This window comes from Typopeltis vanoorti, chromosome 4, assembly GCF_054136105.1.
Source record: "Typopeltis vanoorti isolate ZY-2024b chromosome 4, IOZ_Tvanoo_1.0, whole genome shotgun sequence".
NCBI lineage: Eukaryota > Metazoa > Arthropoda > Arachnida > Uropygi > Thelyphonidae > Typopeltis > Typopeltis vanoorti.
This window is the reverse complement of record NC_143552.1, coordinates 72,303,249-72,316,134: the sequence shown is the minus strand read 5'-3', so window position 1 is coordinate 72,316,134 and position 12,886 is coordinate 72,303,249. Positions and strand designations below refer to the sequence as shown.

The window sequence follows — 12,886 nt, the reverse complement described above, 5'->3', positions numbered from 1 at the left end:
TGAAAAAATATAATTCTTTTCATATTTTCAACATTGACACTTGTCATAATTCAGCCTTGTATCTATAATAAATAAATAATTATGTTATTTTAACAAAATAAAATAAGATTTACAAAAAATAAGTTATGCTTATTCCACTCATTTCATCAAATTGATGAAATGAGTGGAAGGAGAGTAATTATTATGGGGGATTTCAACTGTGGTAACATTGATTGGAAGGAGGAGGAGAGGACACATGTGAGGAAGGAAATAGATTTTACTCAATTATTAAGGGATAACTATCTGAGACAGCATGTAATTGAAAATATTAGAGGTGTGAGAGTGCTTGACCCGGTAACAGCATCTGAGAATTTGACTGTAATGAATATGACCATATTGCCACCTATTGGTGAGAGTGATCATAAGGTCTTGACCTGGGAGGTGGCTAAAGGTGTGGAATTTTCGATTAAGACGGTACATGTGGAATTACCGTGCTGGCAAGTATGACAAGCTTAGGAGATTTCTTGGATCAGTGCCATGGCATGTGCAATGCAAGGGCTGGATGTTGATAGTGTGTAGAAAGTGGTTAGGAAGTGTTTGCGTGAGGCAATGACTGACTATATACCTAGAGTCCGAATAATAAATCAAATAGGAGTTAAATGGATGAATAACACCATTAAGCTTGAGCTGCAAAAAAAGAAACAACTATGGAATTTAAGGAGAAAGGTGACCGGCAGGCACATGAACGATATAAAGTGCAGACCAGAAAGTAGCTAAAGAATTATCGGTGCCCTTGACCATGTTGTTTAATCGGAGTCTTGGGTCTGGCTTAGTCCTGTAGGTGTGGAAAGAGAGGAAAATAGTTCCACTGCATAAAGGAGGATCCAAGACTACGGTTGCAAATTACCGACCAATCAGCATATCAGGAGTTGTTGTCAAGGGCTTGGAGAAAGTAGTCAAGGGAAAAATACAGGAATGGATTGATGAAAATGAGATACTGTATGGGGGACAGCATGGCTTTGTGAAAGGTAGATCATGCCTCAGTAACTTGGTCAAGTTTTATAACACAGTGATGGCTGAACTGGATAAGGGTAATGGGTTTACAGTGATACTGCTGGACCTGGCTAAGGCCTTTGACAGGATACCACATGGAATTCTAATCCGTAAACTGCAACATATGGGAATGGTTATAGGGTTGGTGAGATGGATAGATGGGTGGTTGATGGAGAGATATCAGAGAGTAGTTTATTCAGGAGTAGAGTCCAAAAGATGGCCTGTGACTAGTGGTGTGCTGCAGGGTTCTGTTCTTGGAACCACTGCTGTTTAATTTGTTCATTAATGATATAGGGAGGGATCTAAGAGGAACAGTTCATTTGTTCGCTGATGATGCAAAGTTGGGTAGGGCAATAGTGAATGCAGAAGATGTCAAAATCTTGCAGGACGACTTAGATAGATTGGAGTTCTGGGCTAAGGAGAATTGATGTCAATTTAATGTGACAAAATGTAAGGTTATGCATTTTGGGGTGAAAAGATTAGCAGCAGTATACCACATTGGTGGAACTGTACTCTAGGAGATTGATGAGGCCAGGGACTTGGAAGTGTTGGTGGATAGGGAGATGAAGTTTAGGGGGGGCACATTGCAAAAGTAGCTAAATCAGATCATCAACTCACTTGGTTGTTAAAAAATACCTTGACCAGCAGAGACAAGCAAGTTATTGTACCTCTGTACCGAGCCTTGATAAAACCTCATCTCGACTACTGTGCCCATATTTGGTCACCTAGGTTCCTTCTTGATGTGGAGGAGGTGGAGAGGATCCAGAGGCGAGTGACTAAGATGATAGCAGGTCTATGGAATGAACCATATGAGAACAGGTTGAAGATTTGTGGGTTGCAGAAATTAGTTGATAGTTAGAAAAGGGGAGATATGATTGAGACATTTATATTGCTAAAGGGTTTCTATAGGATTAATTCAGAGGATATTTTTGAGATCAGGACTGGTGGTGAGAGAACTAGGGGACACCTATTGAAGTTGGACAAGAGTGTGGTTATCAGGGGTGTTAGAGCTGGTTTCTTTACTTTTAGAGTGGTAAATAAGCTGTCAGAGTCTGTTGTGGGTGCTATGACGCTGAGTGAGTTCAAGGCAAGGTATGATAGATGCTGTGAGAATGTCATATAGTGTGTGGACATGATGTTTAGGACCTCCATCGATGAGTCTAAGGACTCCCTGGAGTCACCCGTAATAATAATAATATCGCACAGAAATAATGAGCATAAGCATACTAAGGATACACTGCCATTTGAGCAGTGTGGGAATGACATAACGTGCACTGACAAGCGCAAATGAATATCAGCGTTATATCACAGTGCATTTGTTTTGTAATCTAAAGCGTTAATCGAACAATTCCAGTTAACTATTCAATCAATGTCAAAACATAAGCTGTAACCTTTAACATGTATTGCATTTTTTATAATGTTGTAAGCATTGTTATTATTTATAAACACAAACAAAATTTAATTTTTTCATTTTTCCTTGGGGGTGCTGCAGTGTCGCAGTTCTTATGTACGGACTGCCACTGGCAGAATTTTTTTAGACTTGAGACAAAATCTTGTAGCTAGGATATTCAAGAAAATGATATACAGTAATCCCTCGATTAGTGCGCATAATGCATTAATTGAAAATGCACTAATCGAATATAATAACCTAAGGGAAAAAGTATAATTCGTTCCTCAAATTTCTTTTTTGAACCTTAATTTTTTTATAAAAGAATTAAGGAATGTCTCAGGGCCTAGTTAAAGGAAAATGATGAAGCTGAAAGACAATAAAACATATTCAGAATATAAATTTTATTATTCTACTTCTTAAATCATACGAGAAACTTCGATTGTACGAAAAATAGTTTCAAATTGTTTCTGTGAAATCTCTTTTGGCTGACTATTAGTAATACATTTTCTTCATATTCTTCGGGATCTTCTCGCTGTGCATCTAAATTTAGCAGGTCAGAATCACTCAGTTCTTCAGAATGAGATTTAATTAACTCTTGGATGTTATCATTGAAGGGAAGAAATAATGAAGGACGTATGAATTGGTCGCCAACACATGAAATCACGTGCTTTATAGATAAAATTTCCCAACTGTTATTCAAGCAAAATAGTTACCACTTTAAAAACTACAATGATCATAAAAGAGAAGTTAATTTTCCAATGTGTAATAATAAACAACTCATCCCAGAAGACAGATTGATTACCCTATTATCAGAATGGATTCTCCTTTTTGTGACATGCAGAGAAGTGTTGAAGGGTCTCGAATCTGTTGGCTTACTATAGCAGACGACATAAATTTTGCCGGTAAAAATTTGGAACATAGTATACATAATATACATGGAAGTAGTGTAGTATGTCATTAAAAATAACTTTGTAAAATGTTTTAAATTGGTAACTAAATTATTTCATTCTGATGAGTGATTTTTTAAAATAGTTAGCCATAAAAAATGTATAGATCGAAAATTTTTAAAATCTGTAACAGGCGCACTAATCGAAAATGCACTAATCAGGGGCACATTAATCGAGTGATTACTGTATGTAGGAGGATAACAGTAGACTGCATGTTTTTTTGAGGCCTGAATATCTAAAAAAAACCATTTGAGACTATTAAATATATTAAATTGATATAAAAGAGAATCATTAAAAACTAATTCACAAACAATCTAACACAGGTAATTATTTTATTTCTAGACAAAACAGACATAAAAATTAAGACTTGAAAAACTTAACTATCGGAATTTTTATAGTCGCCCACCATTTTAAATAGAAAACGTCATCAGATAAAAAAAAGTTTGGTGGGGAGCTGTTACGTCGCCACTTCATAGCTTTTGTTTTAATTTATACTTGTTTTTCCTTATTTAGATCTAATTCGCCTTTACCCTGATTACTCTGAAGATCTAAACCTAAATTTTGCCTTCAGTACACAATATAGAAAGACTATCTATATATATGGCCGATTTCTAGATTAATCACGTGTATTAATTACTCGGACAAAGTGTTTACCTTTTGTTAGGTACAAAATCCTTTGTGATTACTGTCTCAGATTGTCTCCCGATCAGAATACTGGCAAATTTATTTGTTACGCTGCACCAGTCAATATCTTTAAGTTAGAAGGAATTCTTAACTAGGGAAACTTTCTCAGATAACATACAGAGGTGAAGAATCTAACACTTATTCTTAGTACCGAAATTCTCAATATCAACTATGTTTAATATTGTTTGCAATTGTGGCTTTTAAACTTCTATTCTACTCCGCATAGGTTCTGTTTTTATGAGTGGTAATTTGAATTCATTCTCAGGCTAATGTCAGGTACAAAACATAAAACACATTTATTGAGATCTTAAAGTTATACATTTACATTCATGCACTCAAATCAATTTCATGTCATTCTAAAGTAAAGAACTAGTTAAACCAACTAAAACACGAATAGATACAATCATTAGCTCCTTCTATAAGATTAAGCATTAAACTACACACAACTACAAGTCTTAAATTTCATCCATTCATTTCTCTTCTAAACTACGTTAGTTATTCACATAAAATACTTATCACAAATCATCTATAAACTTTCTCTAACAAAATGTTCAGTGGAGTTAAGCCACTGCTATCATCGTTAATCACCTAAGAGTTCTTAGGTGATTATACTTAGTGAGCAAGGACAATAACTATATAACATTTCTTCACTCTAAGTGGGAAAGGAATAACAAAATTCTGTACGTTACCAGCTCTTGGGAAGATTAACAGATCCGTCACTTAATTCACATTTTCGTCTTACACAGCCCGATCCTTCTTCCTTGAATTGGGGTCTGAACGTCTCTGCTTGGCCTTTATCCACGTGGTTACTAATAGAGGTCATCCTACTTGGCTTTACCGAATGTCTGGCGATGTGCCCGCATCTGTCTGGTTCTGATGTCGCTAGTCCTCGTCAGAGTTGCCGGTTCAGGAATTCCGTCCCAAGTACATAGCTAGTCAGGGCGCTGGAACTGCGGGTGCTGACATCTAACATCTCAGGACGATCCGGAATCCATCAGGAGGCGAGAGAGAGAGAGAGCGGCCCAACGTCCAACCACATAAAATACCCGGAAAGGGTCAGGAGAACAAGACAAAAAGCCGTGAGAGAGGGAAGCAAACCCCTTTTATTCTGCATCCTTGGTGCCCCTCTTTACTGCCGCATTCTTCTGCACGGCACTCGTCTCCTTTGCCTGCGAGATGATCCGGTATACCACGTCTCCTTGTGTAGCGTCTTCATGGGAAAACGAACTAGCACCGCTTTCCTTGTAAATGCTTATGCCTTGAGCCAAACGTTTACCTGAACAGTCCAACCGCGAACTTTGGACTTTTGTTTACACTTTGATAAACATTTCATTTCACATAGAATACCCCCTTTATAGTTATATTTTACAAACCGGAAATCTTTACTTAGATTTGAATAAACAAGTTTTCTTATATAATACTACATTGAAAGGTTTTTATAGCTCTATTTACAATCCTTTTGTTTGTTAAGTACAAGTTTCTCCTTGCTGATATGTTAGACTTGTTAAATCTTGAATGAATTAAATTTTCAATAAATTCTCCCATTCAAGATCTTACAGAGCATATTGCAGTGCTTTTATATTTATTTAGAGATGAGATCCTTTACTCTGATTTGTTTGGAACAATGGACTTGTAAGTTGTAATTCTAAATAGATGAGGGAGAAGTGAATATGTTACCTGTGTAAATTATTATTTTATTTATTGGGGAGATATTTACACAGTTTCTTAATTAAGTTGTATATTATCGCTAAAAATCTACTATAATTTTTTCTGCTTAATTTGGTTTTGTCTGAAGAGATGTCTAGATAAATTATTGTATATTGAGAATTTTTTAATAATTAAGTCATCTGAATGATTAGAAAAATTATTCCAAAATGTTTATATTAATTAATTGTTGATTATTATTATCAGCACCAGATCTCCATGGAGTCAAAAGACTCATCGTGGGAGGTACATGCTATCACACACAAATCTCAAAAATCAAACTGTGCTTCAAACTTATTCAGTATATTAACATTCACCACACTGTCACAATCCTTTCGAATGTACCCTCGTCACCACCACCACCAAGAAAACTAGGTGACCAAAATCTATGCACAATAATCCATATGAGGCCTGATCAAGGCCTTATGCAATGGAACCATACTTTCTTCGCCATAATCCAATGTGATGACTTGACTTGTACAATGTGACCACTGAACTTCCTGTTCTTGTCCACCACCACCCCTTGATCTCTTGCCTCCTTGACCTTCAAAATTTCCCCACCATGTGTATCCTTCACATATTGTTGCCCACAAATTTCAGAACCCTGCACTTTGCATCATTGAATTGATAGTTCCATTCATACTTATTGAAGTCCTCCTGTAAGAATACAACATATCTGCTTGACTCCTTGTCATTTTCTCTAATTTGCATCATTTGCAAAACAGTAGCATATCTCCAGTTAAACTGTCCAATATTATATATATATATATATACAAGTTAAAGAACAATAGTCTCAAAATGGATTCTTGCAGCACATTTTTGACTTTCATCTTTTGAGATCCTGTGCACCCTTCACACACACACACACACACACACACACACACAGCTTGCTGATACCTATCTGACAGCCATTCACCTATCCAACTCACTAATCTAGTATCTAATCCCATCTGTTCTAATTTAATTACCACCTTGTTGTTGAACATTTTTTCACTTGGTAATAAGTTAAATTAAAGACACCAAGAAATTATATTCTTGTTTAATCCCTATCGAAATGTAAGTAAACAAGGTTTGTGTGAAGTATCTTTATAACCAGGCTACTTTATATATAGAGACTAGTGACTTCTGATTCCTTGCCTTGATAGCCCACATTCTTTCAGGTGTATAATGCTATGCATTATGTAAAGGGCCACTTTGGCCTTTATTAATGTATTGTTAAGGTGCATGTACCTCTATCCAAAACCTCTGGGTGATCTACAATATCACCCTAAATCTCACTGAATGATCCAGAAGGATCACAACCAAACTAATCAAGTTCTCACTGGTGGCTCTACTCAGTGACAGGCAAAAACCTGCTACCCAGCAGAACTGGTCTATTCCCAGAATCAAGCAAGCCTTTGTATGTTAAGGATCTTATAACTCATTACACTTGATTAATCTCACTGGTAGTTCTACCAGACAAAACCTGCAGAAGGCTCATCTCCACCCAGTGGCAGGCAAAAAGCCAAACATCGCATCAACTTCCACAAGCCACCATCTAGAATCACTCATCTCCTGGGGCAGGACATTTACACTGAAGGGGAAGGGGCCCCAATAAAGGCCATACCACAGGCAAACATCTAATGGAATGCAGTGATATCAAGACCACTTTGGTGGAAACCCACATCTGTGGAAAATCACATCAGTGAGAGCCAGACAGAGAAGAGATACAAAGGTTAAAGTAATGCAGAAATCATATATTTCCTATATACAAGTTGTGAAAAGGTATAATACCTTATTATTAAAATACTCTGGATTAGAACTAGTTGTTGAAAGTCTTTCTACTTGTTTATAAATTAATTAAAGATACACAGAAATTATATTTTTCTTTAATTCTTTATCCAAGTATAAGTAAACAAAGTTTGCACGTGAAGTACAGGATGTCTGGGCTAGAGGTATCCAAAAATAATGGTTTATAATTTAAAATCAATATATTTTCTCAAACTAAAGCTCAGTCGATAGGAAATCTCTCTAAGATTTGTTTTGTCAAAGTTTCTAAGGTCACTAGTGCATGTGCAAAAACAGCATAAGAATGGCATTTCCAGGATGTTGGATTGGAAATGGAGGCGCACTGCCTGGCTGCCCTAGATCTCTGGATATGATTCCATTGGCCTTTTTTGCATGGGACTATATTAAAAGATTGTATGTGTAATAGAGAAAAGGTTGATATTTGCACGATTTTGAAACAGTGTATCATTGCAGCATTTGCTCTAATAATACCTTAGATGCTGGAAAACACTTGACATGAGCTTGAGTATTGTTTTGATATTTCTCGAGCTACAAAAAGGTGCCCACATTGAACTTTGCTAACCTTCATAAAAACTTGGTGAGTTACTCTGTATAATAACAAAAAAATATTTTAATAAACCTTATAGATGCTGAGATATCCAGACACCCCGTATTTTCATGAGTAGATTATTTCAGGTGCATATTTCATGCAAAATACACACCTGAAAGGATGTGTATTTTGCATTATGGAATACTAAGGCAATTAATATGAAGTCACTAGCCTCTGTATGCAAGCCTATATACTTCATGTGCAAACTTTGTTTCCATGTGTTGAAGGCTTAAGTGCTGTGAGGACATCATGTTGAAGGCTTAATGGAATATGTACAGCACTAGGGAAGGATTAAAACCGATTTTTAATGCTTCCAGTATTTTGTCAAAAAAAACTATTGTAACACACACACTCAAATACAACACAATACTAAGTGAAACACATGGGTAACTCTAAAGTCCTATCTAGGTAGTGCGCGCTCTCTTTCTCTCTACGGGTGTTTGTAGGTGGCCTAGGATGTAAAGTGGGATCTCTGATAATTAATGTTTCCCAATATTTGGGAAGTTTTATGCAACTATATTTATTTAAATTCAGTTGATTTCTAAGTGCTGCCACAGATTCTAGAAATAGTCTTTCTTTTTTTAATTTACTATGGTGGGGCATGGTGGTTTTTTTCCAGGAGATCCTGTGGGTTGTATCCAAAACATGGTCTGCAAGACCAGATTGTCCATAGTCATGATTGCAGATGTATGATTTGTGTTCTTCTAAACAGATGGTTGCTGAACTGCCTATCTGTCCAAAGTAAGCCAGCTTGCAGAAACAAGGTACTCTATATACTCCAGGCACTGAGAGAGTAGGGAGCCGATCTTTGGTGGAGCGGATAAGGATGGCCACAGTTGTAGAGTATGGTAATGGCATTTCTGAAATCCTTCTGAAGAGATGGCCAGGGAATTGGGGAGGAACTGATTTTTTTTTAAATTCTGTAATCACTATAGCCATTGGAAAGGAAGGTGTTGTGTATGTGATTGAGTTCGGTTGAAAGGGCAGTTCAACTGGAACAAAGATTGGGCTTTCTTGGTTAGAGTTTTAATAATGGCATATTGTTGAAGGTGGGAGAGTTTATGAATATATCTGCTTGTGTGAGTAGGTTTTCTATATACAGTGAAGGAAAGGTTATTGTTAGGAAGGCATGTTACTAAGGTGTCTAGGAAGGATAATCTATTGTTATTTTCCTTTTCCATCATAAACTGGATTCTTGGATGTAGGCTGTTGAGGTGACTGAGGAAGGAGTCTGTGTGTCTGGGCGTGAGGCCAAATGGAGAACACATCATCTACTTATCTTAGCCAGATAGATGGTTTGAGAAGGGCTGAGTATATGGCTCGTTTTTCAAAATTTTCTATATAAAAATTGGCAAGAGGGGGGGTGAGAGGGGAGAACCCATAGCAGTTCCTGCGATCTGTTTATAAATTTTTATTCTTCCAAGAAAAATAACCAGAATTGATGGCAAAGGAAAAGAGATCTAAGATATCAGAAGGAAAAACATTTTTTAAGAGTGTTAAGGTGTCATTTAAGGGAATAGTGAGGAGATGTCAAACTTACCAATGTCTAGGATGTGGTGAGTCCAGTGGGGGGTGGGGGGTGTCAGAGAGTAGCTAGCTGCGTTGACAGTTTGTAGAGGGGAATTAGGTTTGTGGATTTTCGGTAAACCATATATTCGGGGGGAACGAGAACTGAATGGGTTGAGTTTTTTGTAATGTCCAGCGACTAGGAGAATAAGTTTTTTAATTTTTTAACTTGTGTTTTTGTGGGATCGTGTTCTAGTGGGATGTAGGTAGTGCATTCCCAGAGGATAATCTCCATTTTATAATTATATTCTGGCATTACCCTTATCCACTCTGGTGATGATGATACTTTTTTCTTTCCGTAATTTTCTGAGAGCAGTGAGTTGGCCAGGTGATAAATTATTTTTTGGAGGCAACATCAGGTCTGATGGTATTGGATATTTCTGCTGCTAAGCGACAGAGTCTGTGTTCGATGTTGTACATTATATTATCATTAATTATCAGTGATCCCACCTTACATCCTAGGCCACCTACAATTGATTGTGTGTGACAATAGTTTTTTGTAATCCCTGAAGATGTCTCAGTGACTGAAACAAATATTGGAAGCATTAAAATCAATTTTAATCCTTTCCGAGTGCTGTATATATTCCATTAAGCCTCCAACGTCAAACTTTGTTTACTTACACTCGAATTAAGGATTAAACAAGAATATAATTTCTTAGCATCATTAATTTAGTTACTAACTTGTTGTGTGGCCATATATCAAAAGCCTTTGCAAAATCTAAGTATACTATTGTATATGCATCTCCCTTGTCCATTGCATTTTGTCACCTTGTTATAGTGCATAGTGAATTAATAAAAACGACCTCCATTTAACAAACCCATTCTGACAATCACAGATAATATTGCTGTTATTTACTCACTTCTGTATCCTAGCTCTCACTAACCTCTCCAATACCTTCCTTAACCACAACTCCAGATATACAGATTTGCCTATAATTTGTATCATCAGACTTATCACTACCTTTGTGAAATGGGACAGTTTTACTTTCCTTCCACACTTTTGGGACTTGTGTTGTTGCAAGACTCTTGTTAAACAGTTAAGTCAAAGCTGACACCAACTTCCTCTAACATTCCCTTAAGACACATGGTGATATGATAACTCCTATTGCCTTATTGACATCAAGCTCACTTTACTTTTCATATGTCCCCTTGCTTTCCCAATAAACCATCTTTTTCTATTTCCTCTGTGCTTGAGCTTCTCATGATTTCACACTGAGAAAGAAACACCTCAATGAATTATTCACTGAATACCTTGACTATGTTCTCTACAATAGTTACCAGTCTATCATTTTCATTTATTAACATCATCTTGCCATAATCATTCTTCCTTCTACTTGCCACGTATCTAAAAAAACTCTCAGATTTTTCTTGGCCTGATTTGCTAATTTCTGCTTATACTACACTTTTGCAGTATTTGCCATCTGAGTCACCATCCTGGCCTGCTCCTTATACATTTTGTGCAAATGATTATTATCATTATTCATCTTGGGCTGCTTCCACAGTGTTTTCTTCTTCCATATTTTATATTTAATTCCTTCATTCATCCGTTTGGCATCTACCTTATTCAACCATTTGACTCCCAGAAGACATTCACACATTGATGCTGTTCAACATCTCTTTGTCAGTGGCCAAGCAGCATTCATCTCCTTCCTTCTTAACTCCTCATTCAATGCTATAGCTCCAAGCTGCCTCCTAAGTTATTCATAAATGTTGCCCTTGTAGTTCCACATATATCCTTTCTTCACAGATATCCTCATACTAGCCACCATCTGGAGGAAAATTTCAATCTCCACTCCCTCCTTTACATACTGAATAAGATATTTATTTCTCAAGAACTCAAATTCATTTTCCTAATTTCAAAATGCCATCCTTTATTCTAATCTTACCATTTATTACCATAATTAAAATCACCCATTCACTAACTCAAATTGCTTATACATTTCTTCATCGCTACCCTCCACATTCCCTGGCCTTTATCAACAACATTCTATACATCTTCCTGTCAACCTCTATCTTACACCATACTGCTTCAAAATCACTGCCGCCATTTCCCTTTGGCATCTCCACCTTTACTACCCTCACAAAGAATGTTGTACCTTTCCATTTCTATTCCCTGTCATGTTATCATTTCATTTATTCCAGTAGTTTTCGGGAGAATAAACTCAGTCAGTGAAACAAATTCATCTCCCTTATTTCTGATGCTCTTTGCATTCATAAACAAACACAACAGTTCATACCCTTCCATTTCTATTCCTGTCAGGATATCATCCTCATCCAACTACATTTTGCTTATATCAGCAGTTTCATCTCCCTTACTTCTGATACTCTTAGCATTCATAAATAAATACAACAGTTCACTTTTAGGTTTATAACCAATCCCAGCCATGCCACCTGTTGGTTATGATTTCTATTCATGCCCAACTGCCTTTATCACTACTTACCACATGTATCTCCTCAGACTCAATGTGTGTGTGTGTGGATGGATGGATGGATGGATGGGTGGGTATGAGGATATACTCCATACCCCCCCCCCCACACACACACATTACTGCTTCCAACATCCACTCTCCTTATATCATGTCTCCCTGTTCAACTCCTCCATTTCCCTGTCTCTCATTATAAAGTTTTAATGGTTCTACACACACATACAAGGCTTATGAAATGAGTTTAGTTGCTTGTTTGTGATGAGTGGAAATTTTTAGTTGACGAGAAAATACAAAGAAGAAAAAAATTCGGAAGAGGAGTTTAATTGTCAATTTTATATATATAATGGTGATTCTCTGGCATGTTTTATATCATAAACATTTTGGGATTAAATTTATTTTTAGTAGCATCTGACTAAAAATGAATAAAAAAAAATTGGAGTTCTTGATTGATTTTTGTTAAACATGTAGTAAAAATCCATTTCTATTTTTACTTCATTTATTGTACCTGAAATATGTCAATCATTGCAAACTGTTTTGTTCATTATTACTAAATTTGTTGTTATATGATGCTATCAATAAGAAGAGGATACACATACACCATAAAAATCTTTAAAAAATGCTCAGATATGATGCAGAGTAACTCTGGCTGTTATCAACATAACTTATTTTTATTTATTTTTTTAAGGTAATGTAAATCAGAAATAAGCCAATGGCAGTAATTGAATATGCAAAACTTTGAACTATTAATAGGGAACATGGA

General features: G+C 36.4%; 1 protein-coding gene across 4 annotated transcripts in view; it reads left to right on the top strand.

Moving 5' to 3' along the window:
• The window catches only part of LOC150107404 (inositol polyphosphate-4-phosphatase type I A), a 484,038-nt gene that overhangs the window by 469,291 nt on the left and 1,861 nt on the right, over positions 1-12,886 (top strand). The window lies entirely within an intron of this gene.